This window comes from Hibiscus syriacus, unplaced genomic scaffold (assembly GCF_006381635.1).
Source record: "Hibiscus syriacus cultivar Baekdansim isolate YM2019G1 unplaced genomic scaffold, ASM638163v2 tig00002237_pilon, whole genome shotgun sequence".
Classification (NCBI taxonomy): domain Eukaryota; kingdom Viridiplantae; phylum Streptophyta; class Magnoliopsida; order Malvales; family Malvaceae; genus Hibiscus; species Hibiscus syriacus.
In genome coordinates, this window is record NW_024061918.1 from 16,961,282 (window position 1) to 16,966,725 (window position 5,444).

General features: G+C 31.7%; 1 long non-coding RNA gene across 1 annotated transcript; it reads right to left on the reverse strand.

The window, feature by feature from the left end:
* Positions 1-4,186: 4,186 nt before the first annotated feature.
* LOC120141505 lies at positions 4,187-4,878 on the reverse strand. Its single transcript, XR_005517772.1, has 4 exons — positions 4,793-4,878; positions 4,619-4,696; positions 4,445-4,522; positions 4,187-4,348 (listed from the first exon to the last, which is right to left on the reverse strand). It is a non-coding gene; the product is annotated as an uncharacterized LOC120141505 (long non-coding RNA).
* Between the last annotated feature and the right edge of the window lie 566 nt (positions 4,879-5,444).

Genomic DNA, 5,444 nt, shown 5'->3' on the forward strand with positions numbered 1-5,444 from the left:
CTCTTTTTAAATAATGTATCACGTCATCAAACTAACCACATTTAACGTTACATGATCAAAATGTTATAATCGATAACAACTACAAAAGTGACAAAAAATTATAAATTGATAACATAAGTGACATGAATATTATTTTAGTCACTCACATTATCATTTTATTAAATTTTGGTCACTTTAACGTTGAATGTCGTTAGCTAAACACAACTTAGAGACAAGTTTTTAATTTATCTTTTATAATATGTTTTTCTTCATCTTTGTCGAAGCCCTAACCCCTTGTGTTGGCTCTCTCTTCATCTTCTCGTCACCGATAATCTATGTTCGACTTTCAAGCATCCATTATGAATATATAAATAATCTAATATCTATGTGTCGCAAAACAGCGATGCTCTTCGCAGCGTCTTCGAATCCAATGCCGATTTCAAGATCGTTGCGACGGAACATCATACGAAGTTGATGACACTTTTCCAAAACTATACCGTGTTAGAAACATCTGAATAGATACTGGCTCCGGTGATGGTGTCGTGTGACACCAAAACCCTACCCTTATGTCGTATTGTATTGCCATAGCCAGTTGACGAGAACAGAGTTTTAAGGTATCATTGGGTGGTAAGAATGGTGATGGGTGACCGCGCTTGCTGTTGTCACATGGATACTTTGCAGTGGAACCGAAACCATGTGTCGTTTCGCGTGCTGGGGATCAAACCTTGGACACTTCCTGTCTGCCTTTTCTTCCCGGCGGACAACTTTGTTCTGTTCCGGCACTGAATTTGAAATACTTGTGTTTGTTGCGAGACATGTGTTGTCTCGAGTAATAAAAACTTTATAGAAGATAGATTAAATTATTTCTGTTTTGATGTTCCAATTATTTTTTCTTTAAAATTATATTTATGTTATGTTTTGCTTTATTTTTACCTACCATTTAGTTTGGTAGTTAAATTAACGAAAACAATGATATCTCATGGTTTAATAATAGTTTTAGTCCTCAAAATTACACAGTGTATTAAATTAGTCATAATTTAAAATAATTCAATAGATTACTTTGTCGTTAAAATTTGACTTTCTGTCAAATTTTGGCCACGGTCTCGTTAAAATTTTGCTAAAACCCTTTCGAATTGAAGTTACAATATCTTCCATGGGTAATTATAGTTGGCTTTCTGGAACAAGAACTTGGAAATTACTGAATGCAAAGTGATGTTTTATTCGGTTACATGCATGCACCACGAGTCATGGTTTTCGTAAATCGGCCATCAAGTATTAATAAATTAAATCCTACATCAAGCATTAAAAAATTAAAAAAAAATATTTAAATTAAAATATGATGAATCAATTAATAGGATTTTGAATATTAGCTTTTATTGAATTATTTCAAATTATGATGAATTTAATAGAATATGTGAGTTTTGATGACTAATATTGTTATTATACTGCCATAACATCATTTTCGTTATAGTCAAATTGAACATTGGGAGACAAAAATAGAAACGTAGTTAGAAATGGTTGTGAAAAAAAAGTTGAGTGACCAAAACAAAAACATGAGAATAGATGGGTGACAAATAATTAGTTAACCTAAAAATAATTAAGTCCTCAAATTTTATAGAAAATCATTTAAATTTTATGCCATATCATCATTCACATGTTATCTGTTTCTTTGAAAGCTCTAAGAAGATTAATACCAATAATCAAAACAGAAAATGAGAATAGATGGTTTTGACTGGACCGGTTCGATTTAGCTGGATCGGTTTCAGAAGCTTCCTGGAGCGGCGGACAAATCTCACGCGCACTATAGGCGAGTGACGGCTTTGTACGGAGTCAATTGAACATTGGGAGACAAAAATAGAAACGTAGTATTAGAAATGGTTGTGAAAAAAAAGTTGAGTGACCAAAACAAAAACATGAGAATAGATGGGTGACAAATAATTAGTTTAACCTAAAAATAATTAAGTCCTCAAATTTTATAGAAAATCATTTAAATTTTATGCCATATCATCATTCACATGTTATCTGTTTTCTTGAAAGCTCTAAGAAGATTAATACCAATAATCAAAACAGAAAATGAGAATAGATGGTTTGACTGGACCGGTTCGATTTAGCTGGATCGGTTTCAGAAGCTTCCTGGAGCGGCGGACAAATCTCACGCGCACTATAGGCGAGTGACGGCTTTTACGGCGGCAACAAGGGTCGGGACGGACGGCCGAAGACTCCCGAAGCATTCTCACACCAAAACAATCCCAAATCAATACCAATAATCAACTAAAACAAAATAAGAATGACAAAGGGAGCGATTGGAGTTCATTACCAATGGTGACCGGAGAAAAACACGACGACAGGGACACTGCCAACTGGGCCCTAACTGCGACTGAATGGGGACTCAATGGTGAGGGTGGTGTAATTCAACGGGGACGTAATCGACGTAAATTTAAAGAAATCGAAGGCGGTGGCTTGGTTTCCCATCGAACGCTTCAAACGTCGTTTCTCAACAAATGTCAACATATCAAGGCAAGGGACAATGAGGTTTTTGATCGCACGGCACCGACGGTCCCAACGGCGATGGTGGTGCACGACACTGTCGACCAGAGCTTAAACGACGATGAGGGAAGTGGTTTTGGATGAGGAGACCAATCCCTTACACTTACAACAAGATAACTGAACCACTCCAGCCCTAACCCGATTATCACCTAGCTTTAAAGATAGCATCCCTAGATAAACTATCAGTAGTCAGCCAATCAGCCAATGATCCACAAGAACTCGACTCACCTTTAAAATCAACCAACTTAATAATGTTAATCCGATCATAACCCGAAAGATCAATCCTAGAGTCTCAATAATCCGATCATTAATTACTACAAAATCACGATTTAGATCAATATCAAGTTTTCTGTTTGTATTATTTTCGTTAAAACGAATATATATTGCATTTCCGACATTCAATTGAGGCGTTTCAAGATTATTAAAAAGATAACTGAAAGACCATTCATACGTAAGACGACATCTCAGCCCAAAACTATATGAATATCATCCAAAAATTCATTGTAAGTCGCTTGATATTCACTTCAAAATCCACTTTAATTTCTTATTCAAAATTATTATTATTTATTTTAAGATAAATCTCAAAAATAACATGAATACGTGTGTGAAGATCAAACGTCATCCTCGATAGGTCCCCAGAAATCTCTCTGGCATACCCGGGTTAACTATAATCGTACCCATTCAACATGAGACGTATACCCAAGTTATACTTATACTTATGTCCATCTTGTACTCATCTCAGAGACGTATTAAGTACTTAAAATGGTATCAGATTACCATACCCGTGTAACATAGTTTAATTTAATAAAAAATTAAAATTAAAATCAAAATATTATTTAAAAAATTGAGTGCAAAAGATGAATATGTTTTTAATTAATGATTTTCTTTACTTTCTTTTGTCACTTTTACACAGAGCTTATGTCCAAATGAAATAATTTTTCATCAATTTGGAAATATAAATAGGAGACAATGCTTCACCCATCTTCAATTATTGATCTTTCTGGCCATATATATATATAAATACAACACAGATATTATTTGAATACATAAGATTCTTCTTCCTTGAAAGCCCATATTTTATTAAACGATTACTTCTCTTTTGATGAACATAGTCTTCAGGTGAACAACAACAAACTTCACAGTCTCTGCAAATCAACTATAGATTGATCCAATTTAAATTCCGTCTCAAAAGATTATCTATTTCTACATGTACTTAAACTTACTAATTTTTCGGATGGTAGAAAAAAGGAATTGGATTATAACATATTCTTTTCCTGCATTGTCCATTTCTTGACCATCTATTTATAAAAGATAAAATAAAAGAACTATAAACCGATCAAAATTTAAATTCGTAACAAAAGATTTATCCATTTCTACATGTTACTGAAACTTACCAATTTTCTTCGGATGGTAGAAAAAAGGAATTGGATTTATAACAGATTCTTTTTCTGCATTATCTATTTCCTGATCATCTATTTATAAGAGATAAAATAAAGAATTATAGACCGATCAAAATTATTTAAATTTGTAACAAAAGATTTATCTATTTCTACATGTTACTGAAACTTACCAACTTTCTTCGTATGGTAGAAAACAGGAATTGGGTTTATAACATTTTCTTTTCCTGCATTGTCCATTTCCTGACCATCTATGTATAAGAGATAAAATAAAAGAATTATAGACCGATAAAAATTTCAATTTGTAACAAAAGATTTATCCATTTCTACATGTTACTGAAACTTGCCAACTTTCTTCGGATGGTAAAAAAAAGGAATTGGGTTTATGACATATTCTTTTCCTGCATTGTCCATTTCCTGACCATCTATTTATAAGAGATAAAATAAAAGAGTTATAGACCGATCAAAATTTAAATTTATAACAAAAGATTTATCCATTTCTACATGTTACTGAAACTTACCAACTTTCTTCGTATGGTAGAAAAAAGGAATTGGGTTTATAACATATTCTTTTCCTGCATTGTCCATTTCCTGACCATCTATTTATAAGAGATAAAATAAAAGAATTATAGACCGATCAAAATTTCAATTTGTAACAAAAGATTTTTCCATTTCTACATGTTACTGAAACTTACCAACTTTCTACGGATGGTAGAAAAAAGGAATTGGGTTTATGACATATTCTTTTCCTGCATTGTCCATTTTCTGACCATCTTTTTATAAGAGATAAAATAAAAGAATTATAAACCGATCAAAATTTAAATTTGTAACAAAATATTTATCCATTACTACAAGTTATTGAAACTTACCAACTTTCTTCGGATGGTAGAAAAAAGGAATTGGGTTTATAACATATTCTTTTCATGCATTGATCATTTCCTGACCATCTATTTATAAGAGATAAAATAAAATAATTATAGACCGATCAAAATTTAAATTTGTAGCAATATTTATCCATTTCTACATGTTACTGAAACTTATCAACTTTCTTCGGATGGTAGAAAAAAGGAATTGGGTTTATAACATATTCTTTTCATGTATTATCCATTTCATGACCATCTTTTTATAAGAGATAAAATAAAATAATTATAGATCGATCAAAATTTAATTTCTTAACAGAAGATTTATCCATTTTTAATTGTTACTAACTTACCAACTTTCTGAAACTTTTCTTTCGTTTCATCATTATACCCCTCGCCTGGCCCTTTTCTTGCTGCGATTGTGTTAGAAAACTGCATAATAATTAAGCAATTGAGAGTTTTTAATCATGAGTTTTATCAATATTTGATATTGTTTATTTTACTTTAATTTTGACTAAATTTGCATTCATTTTAAAAATCAGATATTTTATGTTACGTTGTACGTGGATAGTATAGTAATTTAAATTTAACTTTTTATTTATCAAATACAATTTTGTATTAATTTAACTATTTTATCATAAAAAGTACATATTTTATTAAA